Raw genomic sequence first — 25,402 nt, forward strand, 5'->3', positions numbered from 1 at the left:
AGGTAACTTGTCTTTCAAGAAGCTGGTCCATTTCATCTAAGTTGTCAAATTTCTAGACATAAAAATTTTTAAATAGTATTTCCTTATTATTTTTTAACATCTGTGAGATATGTAGTGATCCTCCACTATTTCATTGCTAATATTGATCATTTGTGTTTACTTTTTTTTTTTATGATCGGTCTAGTTAAAGGTTTATTAATTTTGTTGTTCTTTTCAAATAATCAATTTATGGTTTTATTACTTTTCTCTCTGTTCTTTTTCTATATCATGGATTTATTATTTTTATTATTTTTTTCTACTTCTTTTGGGTTTATACTCTTTTTGTCTTTCTAAAATGAAAAGCTATTTTAAGAGAAACCCGAGTTCATTGATTTTACACATTAAAGAAATAAGTTTTCCTCTAAGCACTGTGTTAGATACATCTCAGAAATTTTTGTGTTACATTTTCATTACCATTCAGTTCAAAATATTATCTAATTCACCTTGAGATTTCTCTGTTCCATGGGTTATTTAGAAATGTATAGTTTAATTTTAAAGTAAATTTGAAATTTTACATGTATTTTTTGTTATTGATTTGTAATTTAATTTTGTTGATGTAAAAGCATATATTCAGTATTATCTTGATCCTTTTAAATTTATTGAAAGTTGTCTTATGGCCCATATGTTGTCTGTCTTATTCTGGAGTTGTGGGTATAGCATCCTAGAAATGTCAGTTGGTACTTGGCACTGTTCAGGTAGTCCTTTACTCTTTTACTGCCTACTTGTTCTGTTGGTTATTGAGAATGTTGAAATTTTCAACTCTTATTGTGAATTTTCTACTTCTCTTTTTAGTTATGTCAGTTTTAGTTTTATGTATTTTGAAACTCTGTTATTAGTTTGATTATTTGACTCCTTTATATGATAATTTTCCTTGTCCTAAAGTTTACTCTGATATTAATATAGCATCTCTGGCTTTCTTTGGCTTAGTGTTTACATGGTATATCTTTTTATCATTCTTTTACTGTGACTATCTACATTTTAAAGAATATTTCTTGTTGACAGCACATTAATTGGGTTATGGTCTTTAATTCAGTTTAATAACCCTTGCCTTTTAATTGATGTTTTTAGCCCATTTAACACTTAATGCGATCATCAATATGGTTGAATTCAAGTATACCATCTTGCTATTTCTTTTCTATTTATCCTATATGTTTGGATTAATTGAGTATTTTTAGTGTTTTGTTTTATCTCCTCTTTAAGCTTCTGAGCTATACTTCTTTTAAAAATGACTTTAGTTTTTGTCCTATTCCTAGAATCTAGGATTTACAATGCATCTTTAACTTAGCACATTTACCTTTAAGTATTACTTACTTCAAGTAGAATATAAACACTTTACATTAGGTTGCTATTTCCACTCTCATCCTTTGTGCTATTGTCATATATTTTACTTCTATTTTGTAAACCCCACAATACGTTGTTATTTTTGCTTTGAAAAGTCAATTATCTTAGAAAGAAACTGAAAAAATGAGTATATATGTCTTTTGTACTCACCCATGCATTTGCATTTACAATTTCCAGATTTTTTCATTTCTTTGTGTAGCTCTGGGATTCCATCTGGTATTATTTTTCTTCAACTTAAAGAATTTTTAAAAACATATTTCTTGTAATGCAGCAGGTCGTCTGGTGACACATTTTCTCAGCTTTTGTTTGTTTGGAAATGCCTTCATTTTGCCTTCAGTTTTTAAAATGTTTTCAAATAATTTTGGACTTACAAAAAAGTTGCAGATATCATGACAGAAAGAGTTCCGATATACCCTTCATCTGGCTTCCCTGTTGTTATCTTACAGGAGCACTGGCACTGGGAAATCAACATTGCTATAATACAAGTACTGCATTATCTACATGCCTTATTTGCATTCTTCCTGTTGTACTACCAGTGTCCCTTTTTGGGTACAAGATCTACTCCATGATCCCTCCTTGCATTTAATTATCATTTCTCCTTAGCCAGCAGTAAACAGTTCCTGTCTGTCTTTGTCTTTCATGACTTTGATTCTTTTGAAGAGTTCTGGCCCATTATTTCTTTAAGAATGTTCCTCAACTTTTTTTTTTTTTTCTGATTTTTCTTATGATTAGATTTAGATCACACATTTTTGGTAAGAATACTACAAAAGTGAAGGACCTTCTCAATGCATCATGTCAGGAGGTACAAGATGTCAGGATGTTTTCATTCTGGTGAAGTTAACTTGGGCCACTTAGTTAAGGTAATGTCTTCTAAGTTTCTTTCCTATAAAGTTATTATTTTTTTTTCTCTTTGTAATCATTAAGTATCTTGTGGGGAGATATTTTGAGATTACGTAGATAGCCTATTTGTCTCATACTTTTTTAAAAAAGAAACTTTAATAAGGTATAATTAACATACAGTACACTGCAAATATTTAAAACATGCAGTTTGGTATGTTCTGATATATATAAAAACCCAAGAAACCATCGCTACAATCAAGATAATGAATCTATCCATCACCCAGAATATTTCCTTATATTCGTTTGTAATCCTTCCTTTTCCCCCCTCCCTGCCTTCTACCTACCATCTCCAGATCCTATAGATCTGCTTTCTGTCAAGGTTAGTTTGCACTTTCTAGAATTTTATATAAATGGAATCATACAGAAGTTACTCTTCTCTTTTTAAATCTTTTTTGGTCTGGCTTCTTTCACTTAGCATAATTATTTTGAATGTGTATTGTTGTATTCTTCAATAATTCATTCCTTTTTGTTACTGAGGAATATTTCCTTGGATGTACCGTAAATGCCACCGTTTGGCTGCTGGGCATGTGGATTGAGTCCAGGTTTTGGCTATTACAAATAGAGATACCATGAACATCCGTGTCTTTTGTAGACAGAGTATGCTTTCATTTCTCTTGAGTAAACGCTTAGGAATTATATGTTTAGATCATATAGTAGTACATTCAATTTCTTCTTAATTTTTATTTTTTGATTTTAGCAAGAGAGGAAGGGGGAAAGAGAGAGAGAAAGAGAAAGAGAGAGAGAGAGAGAGGGAGAGGAACATTGATCTGTTCCTGTATGTGCCCTGACAGGGGATTGAACTGGCAACCTCTGCGCTTGAGGGCAATGTTCTAACCCAGGGGTCCCCAAACTTTTTACAGGGGCCAGTTCACTGTCCCTCAGACCATTGGAGGGCCGAACTATAAAAAAAAAACTATGAACAAATCCCTATACACACTGTACATACCTTATTTTAAAGTAAAAAAACAAAACGGGAACAAATACAATATTTAAAATAAAGAACAAGTAAATTTAAATCAACAAACTGACCAGTATTTCAATGGGAACTATGGGCCTGCTTTTGGCTAATGAGATGGTCAATGTTCGGTTCCATATTTGTCACTGCTAACCGTAACAAGTGATATGACGTGCTTCTGGAGCCATGACGCATGTGTTCTGTATCACCGGAAGTAGTACTGTACTAAGTGATGCTGCATTTGCCCGACCGGGATCCACCCGGCATGCCCACCAGGGGGCGATGATCTGCCCATCTGGGGCGTTGCTCCACTGCTACTGGAGCCATTCTAGCACCTGAGGCGGAGGCCATGGAGCCATCCTTAGCACCCGGGCCAACTTTGCTCCAATGGAGCCTTGGCTGAAGGAGCGGAAGAGAGAGACAAAGAGAAAGGAGAGGGGGAGGGATGGAGAAGCAGATGGGCACTTTTCTTGTGTGCTCTGACCAGGAATTGGACCCAGGACTTCCACACACCAGGCCAATGCTCTTCCACTGAGCCAACTGGCCAGGACCTCAAAGCCCATTTGATTGATACTGAAGGTACTTAGAAGTGGATAGTTCCCTAATATAAAGGAGGATTTCTTTGTCTCTAAAATGACAATAATTTAGAACAAGGGTCCCCAAACTATAGCCCACGGGTCGCATGCGGCCCCCTGAGGCCATTTATCCGGCCCCCACCGCACTTCCGGAAGGGGCACCTCTTTCATTGGTGGTCGGTGAGAGGAGCATAGTTCCCATTGAAATACTGGTCAGTTTGTTGATTTAAATTTACTTGTTCTTTATTTTAAATATTGTATTTGTTCTCATTTTGTTTTTTTACTTTAAAATAAGATATGTGCAGTGTGCATAGGGATTTGTTCATAGATTTTTTATAGTCTGGCCCTCCAACGGTCTGAGAGTGAACTGGCCCCCTGTGTAAAAAGTTTGGGGACCCCTGATTTAGAATGTGCCGATTTAAGCTAGCACATGCAGAGTAAGACTATGAAACCCTACCACAGTCACTTTCTGGGAAGCCCTGGTACCATCACTTACTTCTCATGGGACCTCAGGTAAGCCCCTTCTCTCTCAGCCCCATCTCTCCACTTGGTAGATGGGAAGTGGATATAACCTCACAGTGATTGTGGGCGTGCAGTGAGTATTTGATGATGAAATGCTTCATGAGCTGCAAATATGATTTTTAAAAATGTGACATTCTTATTTTCAATATCTCCCTTGTTTTAATACAAAATAATACATTTACATTAAGAATTCAAATAGAGGAATATACAAACGTAAAAGCAGAAAACACGTGCCCGCTCCTCAGAAAGTGCTGTACACTCTGGTGTGTATTTTTCCAGCTTGTTCTTGAGTATGGACAGATGCACACTGTAACGCACACTGCTTTTCTTCTTTAAAAGATGGGATTTATTATGCATCCTCTTTCCCCCACTGCATATGTTCTAGACATCTTTCCATGTCAGTGCTGCATAGTAGTCAGTTGTATGAATGCACCATAACTTTTAAAACCACTTCACTGCTGGTGGACATTTAGGTAGTTCTCCTATTCTTGGTTCCATTAATAATGCCGTTGGGCAAAGCCACATACAGCTATCTTTCTATGCCTGTGGCACAGTCCCTTCAGATGGACATCTCAAAGTGGAATTGCCCTATTAAAGGATGGTGCTTTACATTTTGACAGGCAAAGGCAAAGCCAAGGCTTCATTAGATGTGGTGCACTAATTATGAGGCTCACTGCCTTGCCAGCGCCATGGCACCGAGCTCCCGGCGGGATGCGTGGGGGCTCTGCGTTGTGAGTCGTGGTGACAACAGGAAGAGCTCCGAGGAGCTGTAAACCATTCTCCAACCTGACACGTTGTGGGTATTTTATTTCTCACATTAATTAGGATTAAATTTACTTTGTTAAAGAATGGGAGAGTTGTCCACACTCCTCCTGCCGTAACCGTTTGCAGAACCGGTACCCGAGTCTGATCAGCAGGTGGCACCAGGAGGAAGCAAGTCGGCTTCTCAGTGGAAATCTCCGTGGGAACCAGAGGAGGATGCAGGCTTCCTTCCCAGTTTTAGCAGATGGCCAATAAAAAAGTCCTTGGAGTTTATTTTGCATATGGTCTCCCATCTGGGTATTTGAGAAAAGTACAATTTTGTTATCAAAACAGTATTTATTATGGCAAAGGAGTTTGTATTTTGTAGAAGAATTTTTCAGTGAATAAAGCCAAAAAGCTGTTCAATAATGTTCTGCAGTTTCTTGGAGGGAGCGAGCGAGCATGGGGTTCTTCCATTTTCCTCTCAGTTACCCTCCTTAGTTAGGTTTTTATTGACTCAGCTCCTCAAGGCGGAATGAAGTGCCATTATTTGCAAAATCGGCAGAGAACTATGTTCTGCACTGGGCTCAGGAGCCAGAAAAATGTGGACTTATAAGTGGTTCGGAGCCGGGGCAGAAAGGGAACCTGTGATGGGCGATATCTGGTCCTTGTCCTGATCCCACACTCATCAAATACACTTCTGGTGAGTTGATGGTTTGCATTGTTTTACTTCATACAGACAGGATGCTGGTCCGGCTGGCTTCGGGTCATCTTACGGTTGAAGTTCACCCTATGGGTGAAGATTAAAGTCCCATGCGCGCCTCTTAGAGCCCCTGCCCAGCTCTGCAGCCTCAGGCGGCATCTATCATTTCCAGCCTCTTCCTCTGGGGTCCTTTCGTATTCAACTAATTTAGGAACTCGGCAGGACCCTGCACACACCCCTCCTCTTGCCGGGAGCACCCGTCCTCATCCTTGTCCTTGTGCCCCTCTCTCTGTCACCTGGCCTACTTTGCTGATTCTTCAGACCCCTGCTCATCTTTTAATTTCTTTCTAAAGCCTGCTGAGCCGCCCCCAGCGCCCACTGGGGAGCACTGTGTTCTTCCCTCCTCACGGTGCTCGTGTCTATCACTTTGTTCAGTGACTACATGTCCCGTTATCCTCTCCTCCTGCTCTGAGTTCCGCCGGGCAGCCAGTGGCCGGATGGGTCTTATCCATCACTGTATCTATCCCTCGTGCTCATCCCAGCGCCTGGCTGCAGAGGAGGAAGTCAAGTACATTTACCAAGTTGAATTGCAAATTAATATGCAGATGTTATGGTTTACATATTTGTCTCTTGTGAGTTTAGCCATCAAAAGTTAGCTTCTCCAAGGCCATGGGTACTTACTAGCCTGACCCAGTCTGTCACTTTAAAAGGGTACAGACTGCTTGATCAGGCGGTGGCGCAGTGGATAGAGCATCGGACTGGGATGCGGAGGACCCAGGTTCGAGACCCTGAGGTCGCCAGCTTGAGCGCGGGCTCATCTGGTTTGAACAAGGCTCACCAGCTTGAGCCCAAGGTCACTGGCTCGAGCAAGGGGTCACTCGGTCTGCTTGACCGAGTCACCCGGTCAAGGCACATATGAGAAAGCAATCATTGAACAACTAAGGAGCCACAACGAAGAATTGATGGTTCTCATCTCTCTCCCTTCCTGTCTGTCTGTCCCTATCTGTCCCTCTCTCTGTTTCTGCCACAAAAAAAGAGGGCACAGTCCACACCTGGGCCCAGAGGAACTTAACCAAAGTAATGCCACCCAAGGTGGTGGTCGAACTGCTGACTTGCCCGGTGACGTCCAGCCTCCACCCGCACACAGAGTCTCACGCAGCAGGCTTGGAGCCATGGTGGAGACGGGGATGCCTTCTGCGTGTGCAGCACGGCAACGCAGAGCCCGATGCGGTGGCCCAGGGTTCTGGTGCCGAACCAGCAGAAGACTGAGGACAGAAGCGAGGGGACTCCAGCTGTCGGGAGGAGGCAGATGTCTCCGAGCTGCTGGCAGAGGCACCGGCGGAGCCATGGTTTCACCTCCCCATCTGCTTCAAGTTTTATTGCCTCTGTTGCCAAAAATAGAACTTCACCTCCTGCTTAGATATATCATGCTGTTCCTGTGCCCCTTGCCTAACAGCTCAATTTGTATACTGGAAAAATGATATCATCCAAAACGCAAGATGCTGCTCCCCTCTGGAAAAGTTCACTGCGGTCCTATTCATTAGCAAGTCCTTTTAAATAGCCCAAGTGGCGACCGGCATCTGCGTAGTCTTTGCAGTTCACCCTGTGCTTTTATATACACAGCCTCCGTTATCCTCCCTCAACTGTGAGAAGAGAGAGGTTCAGAATCAAAGGTGCTTGCTCATGGTTACACATGACGCTGCAATGGCTAGTGCACTCGGATCTCTGACTCAGTTTAGTTCAGACATTTCCTGAGACCTACTAAGTGCCAATGGCTATGCATACAAGACTACAAGAGGAGTTTCATGTGTCCTTGCCCTATGCAGTCATTTAATGTGAAATGAAACACTGGCCCCGGGTCAGGAGACGGACTGCAATCCTGGCCCCGCCTCTTCTCCGGGCTTTATTGAGATATAACATTGTATATTTTTAAGGTATGCATCAAGATGATTGGATACACATATATATAGCAAAATAATTACCATTATAAGTTAGTAAACACAACCATCATGTCACATAATTACTTTTATTTTAGTGGTGAAAACATTTAAGACCTACTTTTTTAGCAACTCTCAAGAATATAAACTAGTATTGTAAACTGTAGTCACCATGCTGTGTGTTAGGTCCGCAGAACTATTCATCTTATAACTGGAAGTTTGTCCAGTATCTTCCCATTTCCCTTATCCCTCAGCCCCTGGCAACCATAATTCTCTCTGTTTCTATGAGTTCCACTTTTTAAAAAAATTCCGCATACACATGACGTCATACTGTATTTGTCTTTTTCCAATGTATCAATATTTTACTTAGCATAATGCCCTCAAGGTCCATCCACATTGTTGCAAATGACAGGATTTCCTTTTTTGCGGCTGAATAATATTTCTCTCTCTCTGTCTCTCTCTGTAACATCTTCCTTATCCATTCACCCGTTGATGGACACCGAGGTTCTTTCCCTGTGTTGGCTATTATGAAGAATGCTGCAGTGAGCACAGGAGTGCAGCTATCTCTTAGACACCGTGATCTCATGTCCTTTGTGTAGATACCCAGAAGTGGTATTGCTGGATCATAAGGTAGTTCTGTTTTTAAAGTTTCTGAGAAGCTCTATACTGTTTTACATTGTGATTGCACCCAATGACATTCACACCAATAGGTGGGAGGTGATACCTCATTGTGGTTTTGATTTGCATTTCCCTGATGATTGGTGATGTTGAGCATCTATAATAGCATACCTGTTGGCCATTTGTACATCTTCTTTGGAAAAATGTGTTTGGGTCCTCTGCCCATTTTTCAATCAAATTATTATTGCTATTTGCTATTGAGTTGTACAAGTTCCTTACAGTTCAGATATAGACCCCTGACCAGATACGTGGCTTGCAGATACCTTCTCCTATTCTGTAGTTGCCTCTCCATTTTGTTGTTGGTTTTCCTTGCTGTGCATAAGCTTTCCAGTTTGATGCAGCCCCACTTGTTGATTTTTGCTTCTGTTGCTTATGCTTCTGGTGTCATATCCTGCTGCCACCTCTAGATGGCTATGGGACCCTGGCCAAGTCATCTACCCACCCCCAGCACCCCCCACCCAGGCTTCAGTCTACAAGAGCAGAAGGTTACAGAGTGCCACTAAGGTTCCTTCCAATTCTAACCTTTTTGTGACTCTGAGTTTGGCTTTCCTGGCCTTCCATAGAACTCCTAGCTGGAGTTAAAATTCTGCACAGATTTCTGCTGCCGAGGTTTCAGCTGGAGCACAAAGGGCCTTATGTAATCAATCATCTTCTTGCGAATGCTGGGTCAGGGCAGCCCTGGGCTCGGGGAAGCGCTGAGGATGAAGGCCGCACCGCAGCTGCTGCGGGCACCGCACGGGCTGGCCGTCTCCCCACCTCCGCCGCACCCCTCCCAGGAGGGTAGCTGAAGCTGTGTCTGCACATTCTGTCCCGAGGAGCCCTGTGGGGCGGTTGGCTGAGCCCAGCAAATGTCGGCTAAGCCAGTGCATCCTTCCTGCTGGTTCCCGCTAAGCCCATTCGGAAAGATTCACATCTGCCCAAGTTCTCGCACCGCGGACTGTGTCTTCTGCCAGGGAGGCCGTTTCTGCACGTGCCCTCCTGACAAACTCCTCCTAAGCTTCCCTGTGTCAGAGTGGGTGCCACCCAGCCTCTGAAGGCCTTTTCTGATGCCCCCTCTCCCACTCCACTCCCGACCCTCTGGGGCCCCTTCTGTATTCTCCCTCAATCACAGGACCCCCAGACACAGTCTTCCACTGCATTGGCTTCCGGTTGACAGATAATGAGGCGAAGGTTTGGGGTCATTAAGACCTAGATTGGAATCTTTTCTTCATCACTTTGTAAGTATGTTCCTGGGTAAGTTACTTAATTACTCTGAGCCTCAGTTTTCTCTCCGGTAGCACCACAGGGGTGCTCTGAGAATCATACTCTACGCCCTCAGTGAGTGGAGATTTACCTATCTTCCGTCTCTGCTAAACTGGGGACCCCCAGGGCGCTGGGAGACTCATCTCCGTCCCCCCGGTGCCCAGCACAGGGAGGACACTCAGGCGTGTGTATGAATGAACATGAAAAGAGGTTTCGTGGTCTTAGGCGGAAATTTAAGCTGGAGCTAAGAATGCTTACAACAAAGCATTCTGGGCGTTTCTGGCTTAGCGGGCATGGACTTATTTTAATTTTTGATAAAACTCTAGTCGAGAGTATGTCATTATTAGATGATAGATCATTCAGGAGAGGAAAAGGGCTAAGACTTTTTTTTTTTTTTTTTGTCTGAATGGCATCCCAGGTTGGCTTAAACTTTACTTCTTTTTCCCCTTAGATTTGCCCCCCGGAGGCAGCCTAGTGCAGTAATACTTTTAAGAGTTGAAATTCTATTGTTTCATTGTCTACACTTCCGTTTGGCCCAAATACGTTTAGTGTTTTAAATCACAGCTATTACAATCTCGCTGCTTGGCAGTACTGATTTTGTATGTGGAATTTTGAGATAAATACGATCATTAGAGGGCCGCTGCTCTGCGGTGCCTGCCTCCCCTCCCCCCGCCTCTAACGGCAAGCTTCGGAAAAGGAAAGGCGAAAGAAGTAAACATTCTTCTGGGAGGCTATTATAAAGGGCAAGAACACCCTGCTTCCTAAAGCGCGGAAAAGGTCATCTCTCACCCTTCAATTTTTGTCCTTCCATTTCATTTTGCAAAAAGTTCTCCGTGATGTCGCCTTAGTCACTTGAGTAAGAGATGCCTAATTTTCTACAAGAAAATAGAGGAGCCAATCTTGAGTTCAGTGGCTATTTCAAAGGGAAATTATGAAAATTGCTCTGCCTGTAGCTTCTTTCCTTTTCTCTAAAGAAATGAAGAAATCTCTCCCACTCTGTTTCTTGCTCAACTTCTTTCCTGTGTAATTGCTTCTTTGGAGGAGTTCTAATGACAGCGACCCGAAGTCAAGGTTTGAATTTAGAAAGATGCTGTAATCGAATTCTCTGGCCTTGTTAATGAAATGATTCTCTTGCCCTTCCCTCTCACCCAGACGTGCGCCCGCCCCCCCCCCCTGCCGGAAATTCACCCCATACACTTTCTAGAAGACCCGGATGAGTAGGATAAAAGGATTTGTTTGGCTAGAATAGATCTCATAGTGATGCTCTTCTATTCTTTGGGAACTAACGGCTCTCTTCCATTTTCTTTTAACTTTTAATTTTGTCATTATTTCAGACTTACTGCAAAATTGTAAGAATAATAAAAAAATTTCTGCACATCTTTCCCTCCAAGAACCCCAGATGTTAATGTTTTTCCACATCTGCGCTCTCTCTCTTTCTCCTTTCCGGGAGGAAGTTGCATACCCGATGCCCTTCTGCTCCTAAACACTGTGTATTACCTAAAAAAATAATAATATTTTCTTCTATAGCCACCACGTAATTATCAAAGTCACGAAGTTAACATTAGTCAACACTGTTTTCTAATTTCATCGCATTTAGAATGTATTCAGATTTTGGCAGTTGTCTCAATAATGTAGAGCAAAAGCGAGTCCTGGGTGACACCCTGTCCTCAGCTGTGTGTCTCTGTACTCTAATCGGGAAGAATGCCCCAGTCTTTCTTCGTGTTTCCTCCCATTGGTATGTTTGAGGAGTTCAGGGTTGGGGTCGTCTGGGCTTTCCTCATCGTTAGATTCAGGGTGCGCATTTCCGGCAGAAATAGCACAGAAGCTATGCTGTGTTTTTCTGAGGGGTCTTATCTCCGGAGGTTCTTGATGTAACTGTCTTATCACTGCTGAGGCTGACTTTCATCATGTGGTTAAGGTGGGGTCTGCCAGAGTTCCACTGAAAAGTTACTATTTCCCCTTTCTAATGATTAAGTATCTTGTGTAATATCCTATTTACTCCTTAAACTTTCACCTTCTGGTTTTAACCTGGTTAATCATTCTTGCCTAAATCAGTCCTTATTGTGATGGTTGCCAATGGTGATGAACTCCATTCCTTCTGCATTTGTTAGCTGAGTTTCTACTACCAGGAAGAACTTTGCCTTTAAATCTGTTTATCTATGTATGTATGTATGCATATTAGTGTGGACTCGTGGATTCTTATTTTATTTAATGGGTTTTAATCCTGTATTTACTTTGATGCTCAAATTATCCCAGATGTGCGCAGGGGAGCCCGGTGTCCTCGTTAGCTGTCCGGGACTCTCTGAGGCCTTGGTTCCTCCACAACAACACGCTCCAGGCTTTCTTCGCCTTCTCCCTGCTCCGGCCTTGGAATCAGCCGGGTTTCCAGGAAGCCCCAGAGTTGCTCTGGTAGGTCCACGTGTGCTCACTGCTGTAGGGATGTCATTCCAGTGCCCTCCCCCTTTTATAAAGATACTGTGTGACATTCTCTTCACCCTCCTGAAATAAAATAAAATCAACCTTCACACATAGTTCTTAAAACAATCAAACAAAAAAGCTAGCCTGACTGGTGGTGGCGCTGTGTATAGAACATCGACCTAGGACACTGAGGTCCCAGGTTCGAAACCCTGAGGTCTCTGGCTTATCAGCTTGAGCACAGGGTCACCGGCTTGAGCATGGGATAATTGACACGATCCTGTGGTCGCTGGCTTGAGCCCATAGGTCCCCAGCTTGAAGCCTAAGGTCGCTGGGTTGAGCAAGGGGTCACTGGCTGGGCTGAGGTGGGTCCCCCAGTCAAGACATATATGAGAAGCAATCAGTGAACAACTAAAGTGACATAACTTTAAGTTGATGCTTCTCATCCCTCTCCCTCTCTCTCCCTTCCTGTCTGTCTGTCTCTCCCACAAAACAAAACAACAGAACATCTAAATGTTCTTTAAAGGAGAAAAATAAGGAAAAAATCTGTGCCAGAGATGCATCTCAGTAGCAGTGCTTCGAGGGCAGTTCCTGGAGGGCACAGCAGGTGGCCACGGGCTTGCACCTGCCTGTGCTGAACACGTTCGACTGTAAGGAAAGCAGGAGAACTTGATTAAACCAGATTCATATTATCATAAATATGACATTTTCAAATATTTGACATTTTAAACTGTTTTTCATATATTATCACATTGTGCTGTCTGAGTGACTCAGATACCATAAGCCTGTGCCTTCACTGATGTGATACTTCTGAAATATGAACAACTCTTGATAAAATTCCAGGGGGGAAAAGCAAAGCATAATTTTATTAAATAAATAAACCTGTATTTACAGGGTTGTTGCAGCCCTGGAAAACTGTGGGGCTCAATGTAAATCATTTCCACTTTTGTTCATATGTGACGCGGAGTGGCTTTCCTGCCATCTCCACATCATGCGTAAACAGGCCCTTCACTTTACGAAGGTGCCGCACAGCGCGCTGCGGACTGGCCTTGGGCCCCTGCCCACCACATGCCAGCACTGCTCTCCGTTCACCCTGAGAACCAAACACACTCCCAGAGATCCCCCAAGTCCTCCCTCGGTGGCGTACCAGTCTCTGAGAAACCCTGCTTGATCTCCGTGAAGCAGGCCCACTTTTGTCTGTCTTCCTTAAGAAACACAAATCCTGTCATCTTGATTAAAGGCGTTTAATTTTTAACACTTTCCAGATTTGTGGCCAACATTCCAGGTGTCCCTGACTCCCACTTTCCTTTCAGAGTGAGGATGACCTCGGTCTGTCTCCCCGCTCGGGTGGGGAAGCAGGTTGGGCTCACTGCACACGAAGTGGGCGTCCACGTGGGCAGAACCCTTGTTCTCCAGAGAGCTTCTCGGGAAAGTCCTGGAAGCCCCACGCAGACAAATGCCTCCATTGTACAGACGAGGGAGCTGAGACCCAGAGAGGGCAAGAGGCTTAGCCACGCCACACAGCAAGCCAGAGGTACTCCTTAGGCCTGGAGTTGAAGTTGGTACCAAAGAACAAACAAACCTTAGGGGTTGGAAAGGACCCGAGAGACCGTCTGGGCCACTCCCCCTGGGTAAATGGCCTCTACGCCTGGACAGGGGCCCAGGCTCCAGCCTGTACTTGGTCATCTTCAAAAACGGGCTGTTCAGTATTTTTCAAGGCAATTCATTCTACTGTGAATGGAGACCTTTCTCGTCCTCCCTTCCCCACCCCACATGGATGTGGGGTGGCCCCATGGAACATAGATGTGCCAACCCTTCAGAAATACTGAAACGGCCTGCAGGTCCCCTGAGCTTTCTCCGCTCCGGTCTCTGGCCTTGCACTTGGCACTGAGATGAGAACAATGGTCAGGCCGCACAGGTCTTGTTCTCACGGAGCTTTAGGGCTGCAGGGAGGCGAGTGCTGCCCGAGCAAACCCACGGGCTGAGTCTCAGTGGCCCGCTTCCCTTTCCAACGAGCTGTCGTGGAAGGAGCCTGGGCTGTGGGCTGGCCACCTGCGCCGACACTGTCCGCAGCCACCTGGGCGGCCTTGAGTCATTTCCTTCACTCTCTGAGCCCCGTTTCCTCCTCTGTAAAACTCACCAGTGACTGTCTCACTGGCAGACACACACGAAATAGAGTGTTAAATGAGATCACTGTAAACCACCCAGTCTCAGCTCCATCTGAAGCAACTTCTAGACAATTAGAGAGGCTGAGAGCTCGGGGTAGAAAGATGTGTCGCAGTAACCGCACTCAGGCTTACTTCTGCTGCTCTTGGATTTGCCTCTTGCTGGATAACCAGGGGGTACTTTAAAAATTATAAGGGCTAGCCACTAACAAGGAGATGGTGCTTATTGGATTCAAGGTGAAAGCAAAACAGTTAATGGTTCCTCAGATTAATTTTATATTTAGTGTTATAATACATATTGACTACTGTCACCATTGACTGATGTCGCCACATCACCATGTCTTATACTTTGAAATTTTTATATTGATAGAGAAACAGAGAGAGATGGGGGCGGGGGGGAATGAGAAGCATCAACTCGTAGTTGCTTCACTTTCATTGATTGTTTCCCATACATACCTTGACCTCAGGACTCAAGCCAAGCCAGAGACCCCTTGTTCAAGCCAGCGACCTCGGGGTTTTGAACCTGGGACTCCAACATCCCGGGTTGACGCTCTATCCAGTGCGCCACCGCCTGGTCAGGCTACACTGAAATTTTAGTTGGTCCACATTATGAATCTGAATATAGGTGAGCTCCTATCAGTGCTCTTCAGGTGCCTTAGAATTTCACAAGCATCCTTGGTCATGCAAGTCTAGAAAATGCTGGGCCAGAGAGGCTCATTCTGATCCCAAGTCAATGGAGGAAGGCAGTGAGGCTGTGAGGTAACGAACACCGTGCTATGTTTTGTACACCTCTCTGCGGCTGTTAGTTTATGGAATCGTATCCTGATATCCTGAAATGCTGTCCTGTTGAGGTTATAGCACAGCTGTCCTGTCTTTTTTATTTTTTTTTTATTTTCTTTTTATTTTTTGCATTTTTCTGAAGCTGGAAACAGGGAGAGACAGTCAGACAGACTCCCACATGCGCCCGACCAGGATCCACCTGGCATGCCCACCAGGGGCGACGCTCTGTCCACCAGGGGGCGATGCTTTGCCCATCCTGGGCGTCGCCATGTTGTGACCAGAGCCACTCTAGCGCCTGGGGCAGAGGCCACAGAGCCATCCCCAGCGTCCGGGCCATCTTTGCTCCAATGGAGCCTTGGCTGCGGGAGGGGAAGAGAGAGACAGAGAGGAAGGAGAGGGGGAGGGGTGGAGAAGCAAATGGGCGCTTCTCCTATGTGCCCTGGCCGGGAATCGAACCCGGGTGCTGTCCTGTCTTTACCGGTCAGAGGGGAGGTCTTCCCAGAGAGGGCAGGCTCTCTGTCTTTGGGGTCAGGGTGTCTTAGTGACAGGGCTTCTCCTAGCCCAGCCCCTGGGGAACCGGATGCGGGAAGACACCGTCTCCCACCATCAAGCAGTACACTGAAGAGCCCTGTTCAGGAGATGAGAGCATCTGTAAGCAGAATGATCTGGTTGCAATCTCTCCTCTGTGTTTATTCCCCTTCCGCTCTCCTGGAGTTGTTCAGAAAGTCGTTTAAAGGTTGGTGGCATCTGGTTGGTGACAAACTAAGGAAAGAGTTGGAGCCCATGCTTGGTTCAGAGCAGTAGAGGGGATCAAGCTCCCCTTCCGTCCTATGTCCATTGTGGTGGGGACAGTGACTAGTGAGATATCTCCCAAGGGGAGTGGGTTTGGGAGAGCAGTCAGCGAAGCCCACTCCCACATGGAGAGATGGCCCCTCTTCCTCTCCAGTTTATTAAGGAAACGGGAAGTTTTCTTACAGGTGGCCACCCAAGTCAAGTGATTGGCTCTAGAGGTTAGGAAGGGAGTGCTGGGCTGACATTTCCTGTGAGCCCATCCAGAAAGCTTAGCCAACTCTTGTGCGGTGGCCACCGGCTCCCATTGGATGAAAGGGGGCGGGAAGCAGACAGTGTTTGTTTAAGGGAAGTGGCTGTGGAGCTGGCCTTCAGAGGCACAGCAGGAGCCCCTCTGTAAACCAGCGCGCTCATTTAGAACACCACAGAGCATCAGGGTGATCAAAGGCATAGAAGTAATTTCTTACATGTCAACACCTCAGGCTTCTCCTTGACATTTAAACCAGCAGCTGAAATCCAGCTCTCGGAGGCCCTGTTCTCACCCTCCCGGCGCAAGTGATGAGGCCAGCGGCCGTCCAGTTCCCCGGCAGGCACTTGCCTGCCCGGCCTGCTTCTCAGAGGAGATTGGTTTCTTGACTTGTGGGTTTCCATGCAGTATGGGGAAAACCTCTAGGTACAAAGTATAAAAATATACATGCTATTACTTATCCCGTAAGATTAGACCTCCTGTGTACGCAGTGACGAGCCTGGTCCACTGCCTGGCACTCATCATTCCCGCAGAGGGTGGAAGGGGGATGGGGAGGAAGGGTGCTTGGTGTGAGTGTCGCCAGCATTGATATGCTCATACGATTTTAAAGTGCAGTGTGTCAAGTATGGGAGGGATGTAGGAGACATAGGAGGACGGTGGTGCTAAGATGGAGGGAAGGCTCGGGCTCTCGACTGTAACGGCATCGCATACGTTTGGAGGTGAGCTGAAGATGATCTCACCAGTTCATTAGCAGGAAAAGCCTCAGTATTGGAAAAGTGATTTTAGCTGGAAGGGGAGCTTACTCAGCATCTAGTGTTGTGTTTGGAGGAGATCAGCCGAGATGCCTTCTGGGATCTCAGTAGGAGACTGCAGGGAGGAAAGAAAGGGGCGTGGGCTCCCTGAAGCCAGGGAGGCAAACCAGACGTGGGCTGGACCCTGCTGGTGGCTGAAGAAGTGCGGGAAACGTGAGGCCGCCATCCAAGGGGACCAGGGAACAGCTGAGGGTCAGGAGGAAGGCCTAGTCACCCAGGGAGCACTGGGCAGGCACTGGACTCCGGCCACGTTGGTCTGGGATGAGCCTCAGTGTGGAATCTGGAGGATGATCAGGAAACCGAGGCAGAATGATAAAGTAAAATGAAATAACATAAACAGTGCCATGTGCAGTCCAAGTGCACGATATTATGTCTTCCTCACAGCAGCCACAGGCTTGGGCGCTGTCCTCGATGGAGAAGGGTACTGACCACAGGTCCAGCTGCTTGGCCAGGGCCCTCTGGCTAGGAGGTGGCGGGTTGAGATTGGAAGCCAGGTCTGTCTGACTCCGAAGCCTGCCCTGCACTCTGGTGCTCCTCACAGACACGCAGGTGGGTGGACCTGGCAGAGGGGAGAAGGAGCAGCAGCCCGGGGCCGTCACACTCCGGTGTCCAGTGTCCGCAAGGCCCTTAGGAAGGAGCTTCAGGCCCAGCAGGCCTGGGCAGAGCCCCTGTGTTAGGGGAGGTCGGGAGAGAGGGGAGGGGCCAGGCGGGGCTGACTGGTCTGGCAGGTGACCCAGCTGTCCTTGGCTCCTCTGGCGGTAAGGAGAGGCCAGGTGTTGAGGGGCCAGGCCACCAGAGAGGAGCAGGGGCAGTTTCGGACATGACTGGTTCCTTCCTGTTAAGCAGGACTCATCCTCCCAAGTGTGTTTTGGAGTGGCTTTTTGATTATTCATTAATGATGAATGGATCGTGGCCACATAAAGTTGCTGTTCACTCAAAGTGGGATTAAACGGCCTGGATTTGGGCAAAGCGTGCGGAGAGACTCCTCCCGGCTCTTTGGCTGCGGTGATCGGAGGGGGCGGCTCCCTGAGCGTCACCTGACGTGACATGATGTGACGTGAGGCTGCTGCGCGCCACCCCCTAGGTCAGGGGTCCCCAAACTTTTTACACAGGGGGCCAGTTCACTGTCCCTCAGACCACTGGAGGGCCGGACTATAAAAAAACACTATGAACAAATCCCTATGCACACTGCACATATTTTATTTTAAAGTAAAAAAACAAAACGGGAACAAATACAATATTTACAATAAAGAACAAGTAAATTTAAATCAACAAACTGACCAGTATTTCAATGAGAACTATGCTCCTCTCACTGACCACCAATGAAAGAGGTGCCCCTTCCGAAGTGCGGTGGGGGCTGGATAAATGGCCTCAGGGGGCCGCATGCGGCCCGCAGGCCATAGTTTGGGGACCCCTGCCCTAGGTAATGGGAGAGCCACTTCACAGGAAAGGGCCCCTGGAGGCCGGGGCGGGAGCTCTGGCTCCGCTTCTGCTGGTGGCTGCAGGTTTCTTACTGTACTTCTGGGCCTCCGTGACCTCATTCTCCCTAGAAGGGAGGTTTGAACATATAGTGCTCACAAAAATTAGGGGATATTTTAAAATGAATATGAAGTGATAAAAAAAAAAAGCATGTAATTTTTTTATTAAACAAGAACATAAGAAAAGCAAACTGACAAGTCAAAGAAAGTTGTTCAGTTATGCAAATGAGATGCAAAACCAACTTTTATCTCTTTGGTGGAAATGCCCTGTACAAAAGGCTGAAAGTACTGGCGTGTCTGCACGTCTCCTGACCCCCTAATTTCTGTGAGCAGTGTAAATAAGGTGATAGCTCTGAAAGGCACTGAACTACTGCAACACCGAACACGTGATGATGTAATTCAGAACACGGAGAGAGTGCTTCTCCCCAAGGCCCCTTCTGAGAGACCTCTTCAGGTACACCCATCAGTTAGGGTAGAAAGAACTCGGGTTGGAAATCTGGAAATTCTATCTATGCTTTAGTGCTGGCTCTGCCCCAAGCTGTGTGGCCTTGGGCAAGTCTCCAGTTTCTCAGCTTATAAAGTGTGAGTGTGAGTGTGAGTGTGTGTGGTAATTCTTCCCTGGCCTGGCGGGCTGGGTGTGGACATACAAGGCAGCTAGCCCTGTGGCTGCGTGGAGTCCCCCCTCCTATCCTCAGCGAGCACACAGTCAAATGGGAGCGACATCATCACAATAAGTAATGATAATACTGGCCCACACTTCACATTCTCTGCCTTTTGTAATCCTCGCAACAGACCTGTGGCAGAGGTATTACTATTACTCCCATTTCCCAGATGAGAAAACTGAGGACCAGGGAGGTAAGAAAATTGTCCAGGATTTCATAGCTACTAAGGGACAATAGTGCTGGGCTTTCTAGCACTGGAGGCAGTCTAGCTTCAGAGTCCATGCTCTTAGCTTTTAAGATACTTGAATATGTCGCTGTAATACAGTATCGCTCTACCTTTCCAGATGACTGTAGAACCTCTCCAGCTGTGCCCCCCAGGTCCCTCTACCTGGCTCATCATCTGCCCCAACCTCCCCTGACCCCTCTCACTCCTCCTACATCTCCTGTGAATGTCACACCACCCGCCTAGACATTTGGAAACTGTCCTGTATCCTCCCGTCTCTCTCACCTAATCACCCAGTTCTGTTGATCTTACCTCCGAAATATTCCTCAAGCCAGCCCCCTTCCCCTGAGCCCACTGCCAGCCTCAGCTTGGGCTCCTGCTCTCTGCCCCTGCCCACCTACCCCTCCAGGCCGTCTTCTGTACTGCAGCCGGAAGAATATTTCTAAGTACACGTCTAATTTGGTTGCTTCCTGCCCAAAGCCCTTCAGTGACTTCTCATCGGTTTGGGGCATTGTCTGAACTCCCCCAGATGGTACGGAAGGCCCTTCCCTGTCAGGCCCTCCCTCACTCCCAAGCTTGATATTCCAGACCCCTTCCTTACGCACTCCATTCATTGTAGATGTGGGCTCTGGACCCTGACTGCCTGTGCTCCAATCCCAGCTCCAGTCCTGTTAGCTGTGGCCAGTCACTCATCATCCCAGGGCCCCCATCTCCTTATCTGAAAAATAGGGTCATTGATTCCTGAATAAAATAGTGTGCGCAAAGTGCTCCCAACAGTGACCGGACCCACAGTGAGTACCAGCGGTGTGTCTGATGCTGTTACAGAGATCTGGCCCAGCAGGGGGAGCTCCATTGCGCGCCCCACACGACACTCTGCTCTCCGGCCATCGGGAAGATTTATTTGCAGTTTCGCAGACATATGCCACTCTCCTCTGCCTTCATAGTACCTACTGCGGCAGCACCTTACCTGCTCAGTTCTTCCTCTGGGCCTCACCTGTATACCTCCCAGGGTGGCCCTCGATCACCGACCTGCAGGCTGTCTCCTTCTCAGCTGACTCAGGAACCGCCGTGGATGTTGGGAGTAGGGATGTGCCGTGGGTACGAGGCTCCATCTGCTGAGGCTGGAAGGGGAAAGGGCTGGTCCCCGCACCCTGTCCAGCATGTCCTCTGTGACATCTGTTTGTCTACTTAGAGGCTTGTTTTTGCTTACGATCCGCTACCTGAGCCTGTGACACGAAGGGTCGCCGTTGCTAAGATTGGATCCAAACGCACCTGAGTGATAGAGGACCGCTCTAACTGGCTTTGACTTGCCGGGTATTGCAGACACAGTGTTTCTCAGAACTTGTCCTCTAACCTGCCCCTCGCTGCTAAGAATGCTTTGTGGCTTGGTATTCCGGTGGCTGAGTTTCTCTCTCAAAATATTTTAGCTTGCTTTCCCCGGATGCCCGGCCGACTTCCCCGAGCGCATCATAAATCTCCCACCCGGATCTCCTGCTCTTGTAGATTACCCCGACGCACTGATCACAGCAGCTCAGGATGAACTCTCCGCTGATTAATGTCACTTGCGTGTTGCTAACACAGCCTTCAACTGTGGTGATGTCAAGATAAATCATTGTTCAGAACCTGTTTGTTGGCGGAATCCAGGGACCTTAGTGTGACCTCTTTATTATATAGGTGAGCACAACAAAGCCCAGGAGGTTAGGTGACTTTCTCAAGGTCACATAGTCAGAAATACCCTGACAAATTTGGGACTAGGAGCCAGATTTTGTCTTTTGCTTTAATACTCTTTCTGTCTCACCAAAGGCTCTTGCTTTTCTTTTTAAAATTTTCCATTGGTAGAGACAGAGAGGAAGGGAGGTGGCAGAAGGAGAGAGAGAGAGAGAGAAGAAATAGAGGAAGGGAGAGGGGGAGGGAGAGAGAGAGAGAGAGAGAGAGAGAGAGAGAGAGAGAAGCATCAACTCGTTCCATTTAGTTGTATACTCATTGATTGTTTCTCATTTGTAATCTCACCCAGGAATCGAACCTGCAACCTTGGTGCACTGGACAATACTCTCTCTACTGAACCACCTGGCCAGGGTCTCTTTCCTATTTTTAAATTAAAATTTTTTCAACCTTAAGAAAAATTGTGGGAATTACGCATAACACAAAACTTAGCACCTTAACCTTTTCCAAGTGTCCAGTTCAGTGCCTCAAGTACATTCATGCTGTTGTGTAGCCGCCACCACTGTCCACCTCCAGAGCTTTCTGCACCTTCCCAAACTGATGTTCTACCCGTCAAATGCTAACTCCCTCCCCCAGTCTCTGGCGAGCACCAGTCTACTTCCTGTCTCTGTGAATCTGACTGCTCTGGGTACTTCATATAAGTGGATCCAGGCAGTATTTGTCCTCTGTGTCTGGCTTATTTCACTTAACACAATGTCCTCAAGGTTCATCTATGTTGTAGCAAGTGTCAGAAATTTCCTTTTCCTTTCTTTCATTTTTTCTTGCACATGTGTGCATGAGAAAGAGAGAGAGAGAGAGAGAGAGAGAAAGGAAGAGATGAGAAGCATCAACTCATAGTTGAGTCACTTTAATTCATTGATTACTTCTCAGATGTGCGTTTGACCATGGGGCTCAAACTGAACCAGTGGCCCTTTGCTCAAACCAGCAACCTTGGGATCACACTAAACCTGGCGACCTTGGAGTTTTGAACCTGGGACCTCAGCATCCCAGGTTGAGGCTCTATTGACCACCGCCGGTCAGGCTTCCTTCCTTCTTATGGCTGAATAATATTCCATTGTATGTATATATCACATTTTGCTTACCCATTCTTCTGTCAGTGGACACTTGCGTTGTTCCCAGCTTTGGCTATTGTGAGTAATGCTGCTGTGAGCAAAGATGTACAAATATCTGTCCCCAAAAGCTATTCTTTATGAAAACCTTTATATTTAGAGGCGCTCACTGCTGCCTGTCATTGCTACTAATTCTTTTTTCTTTTCTTTTTTTAATTCTTTTTTCTAATGGAAAGTTTAGAAAATACAGAAAAGCACAATGAAGAATATAAAAAATGACTGATATTTTTAATGACACATATTTCCAGGATTTCATAGTCATGTTGCCCAAAATTTTAAGTGTATAAAGACTGAGAGAATTTAAACAGGCCACTGGAAAATCTTTAATACAGAGGGTATGAAAATGGAATGTGACCTTGGCCAGCCCTGGCATTTTAGAGACGAGTTCATCCAAGTATGATCTTACCTTAACAGTACCACAGTTTTCTAGTGGTGCTTATTTAAGACTATTTTAACATCTTAATAGAATCTCTTACTGCGAAGGAAGAGGAAGAATTTTGAATGGGGGTGTGTGTGGGGGGGGGGGAATCTGTCCAGTTCTATTTCTCACATATCCACTAGGGGGCAGTAAAAGACACATAAATTTTTTAACAGCCCAGGTGACTGCCAAGCAATCAGGCCACCACATCCTCTTTGTATCTCTTTCAGCCATCACTGCATACAGTTACAAGATAATGGATTTCACGTCCAACAGCAGGTTTGGGTAAAAATGGAGATACCATCAGCTTTAGCCTAAGTGCAGGTCTTTCTCATGTTCAGCCTGACATCAATGCATGAAACCTCATTCACTAGGTTGATCTCCGATGGTATTTTTATTTAACTCACATTGGTCCAGTGACTCTCAACCCGAGTGAACATCAGAACCAGCCATTGTGCTTTTTCCAAAGAATGCATGCCTGAGTCTCTTCCCAGGTCTATCCAATCAAATGTGTTTTTTTGGGGAGGGGGGAAGGGGGGCTCGTTGTACAGACTATATTTGGATTCTGGTCCATGACTCCTTACTAAAATCAATGCATTAGTTCTTAACTTTAATAACTTTAATAGCTGGGGGGAAAGGGTCACCCTTGAGTAAAACGTCAGAGGACAGAGAATATGAAATTCTGGGAAGTCTTTCTTCCTTTTAAATATAGAAGCCACTGAAGGTCTGGTGGCTGTGGGAACCACATTCGGCACAGCTGTGTGGCTTCTGCATGGACTGCACCAGGAGCCCAGATCGAAGATCTGGAACAGGGGCAGTCCTGGCAAGCTCGGGGTCCACGGTGACAGGGCCACTGCGGTCACACTCAGGGGCCAGACTCTAGTGTGAGGACAAGCCTCAGAGACCGGTCCTGTCTGCTATGTTAAGAGAATCTTTCCTAGAGTATTCAGGAAAAAGAGACCTACAGTTTTACCTTATCAGCGGTGAAGGTGGCACAGAGATCATGCTGTGAGGTCAGAAGACTTCGTTCTCATCCTAACAGCCCCTGAGCCAGTCAGGGGACCCAGCCGAGTCACGCCCCTCACAGAGCTTCAGCCCCTGCATTTGAATCACAGAGGACGGAGACACTTTGATCTCCGAGAGGATCATTCCAGCTCTAAAATTCAGCGATTCTGTTGGTGTTAGTAATCCTGATCTGTGTGGCGCTGCTCTGGCAAAGAGCAGGAGAAATACTCAGTAATGCCGCCAATGGCAGAGACTATTGACCATGCAGTTTAATTTATTTAAGGCGTATACACCGGATTCAAAGGAGAAAAAAGTCGCTCCCGAGAATATATTACACTGTTAGTATCTTTAGCACTGCAAAAGCTTTCCAGAGGGAGAAATTACCCCTTGGTGCAAACTTGACATTTTTCACTTCCTGATCCATGACTGCCATTTCTCGGGCACACTTGTATTTTCTGGAAAGGGCCACACGTGTGAGTGCCGTGGGTGAATATTGAATACCTACACATGCACGTCAAGGTCACGGTTGCAAGAAAGGCGCGGTGGAGGGCCCAGGGAGGCTCGCATTGATCTCTCTGGTGAGGTTCCCTTCTCAAATCCTGCTGACAAGGGGAAACAATTGATGCGGGCCATTATTAAGGCTTTAAGTGTTTCTCCATTGTTAAAGATCTTTTACAAGCCTGGAGTAACTGATAGTGCCCAAGGAATTGGCAAAAGCTTCACTTAGAAATATAGGCTGCTCAGAGAGATAAGTAAAACCCCGAGCGCCCACGTCCTGGGTCCGCTTACGCAGCAGAGGCGGAGGCCAGGGCGAGCCCAGCGCTGGGGCACACCACTTCCCCTCTCAGTTACGGAGGTCGGAACGGAAGGAAGGCCTGTTCTTGGGCTCTTTCACGCCAGGCTCTGCTCGCCGGAGAGAGTGGCTTTCAATCCCGTCTTGAAGTTTCCTCCAGCTGCCCTCCTCCACGAAAAGCTCCGCACCCAGCATTCGGCCCATCCATTTCCCGGAACCGCGTGAAGGGCATGACGAGGGTCAGGGCATTTGGGCGCATATGAATTACGCAGACCCGGCGATCCAGACTGGCTGTCTGGACTGGTCAGGTGTCCTGGACAATTATGTGAGTGTCCTGCTGACCTGGAGCCGAGCCAGGAGGAGAACAAATATTATGGATGATAAAAATCTAGTTTGAAAGAGATCCCAACAGACTGAAGAATTGGCCAAGTCAGCTAGATGAACTGAATGAGAGACATAAACGATGAAACGAGCATTTCCCATGCACTGGCTCTGCACTGGGTATGGGGCGTGGCCCTTTGCACATTTTAGTTTATTTCTTCTTTACAATGACCCACGAAAGTCGATTTTATATCCCCATTTTTTAAGTTGAGAAACTTGAGGCCTGGCGGTATAGAGGAAGGTGCAAGCGCGTTGGAGTCCCCGATCTGGATTCCAACTCCAGTTCTGCCCCTCCGGGAGCCTGCAAGTTACTCCATCTTTGGAAACCAGCACCAGTGAGGCTCACGGCTGCCTTGCACGTGTCAGGTCCTGTGCGCTTATAGCCCTTTGCACTGACTATCTCATTCGTCCTCAGAACAGTCCTCCTCCTTTACAGACGAGGAAGCACAGCAGCTTAAGTGCCTTGCCCAAGGTCACACGGTAAGTAGCAGGGCCAGGATTCGGGACAGGCAGCCTGACGCCGCGCCCACAGTCTTAACAACGGATAACACCAGCTCCTGTTTTCTAGATCATAAAAGGGCAGCCACCATGTTTTCTTAGATGAGGTAGTTTATGTTAAGTGCCTAATATAGCACAGGGCACATAGTGTAGGCACACTTAAATAGTCCTAGATCATCATCATCATCATCAGTTACATGGCTTGCTCAGGGATATATATACAGTGCGTCCGTGAAGTCATGGTGCACTTTTGACCGGTCACAGGGAAGCAT

The 25,402-nt window shown here is 46.3% G+C and overlaps 1 protein-coding gene across 4 annotated transcripts in view; it reads left to right on the forward strand.

Moving 5' to 3' along the window:
- The window catches only part of TTLL11 (tubulin tyrosine ligase like 11), a 204,011-nt gene that overhangs the window by 48,652 nt on the left and 129,957 nt on the right, over positions 1–25,402 (forward strand). The window lies entirely within an intron of this gene.

Source organism: Saccopteryx leptura, chromosome 2, assembly GCF_036850995.1.
Source record: "Saccopteryx leptura isolate mSacLep1 chromosome 2, mSacLep1_pri_phased_curated, whole genome shotgun sequence".
Classification (NCBI taxonomy): domain Eukaryota; kingdom Metazoa; phylum Chordata; class Mammalia; order Chiroptera; family Emballonuridae; genus Saccopteryx; species Saccopteryx leptura.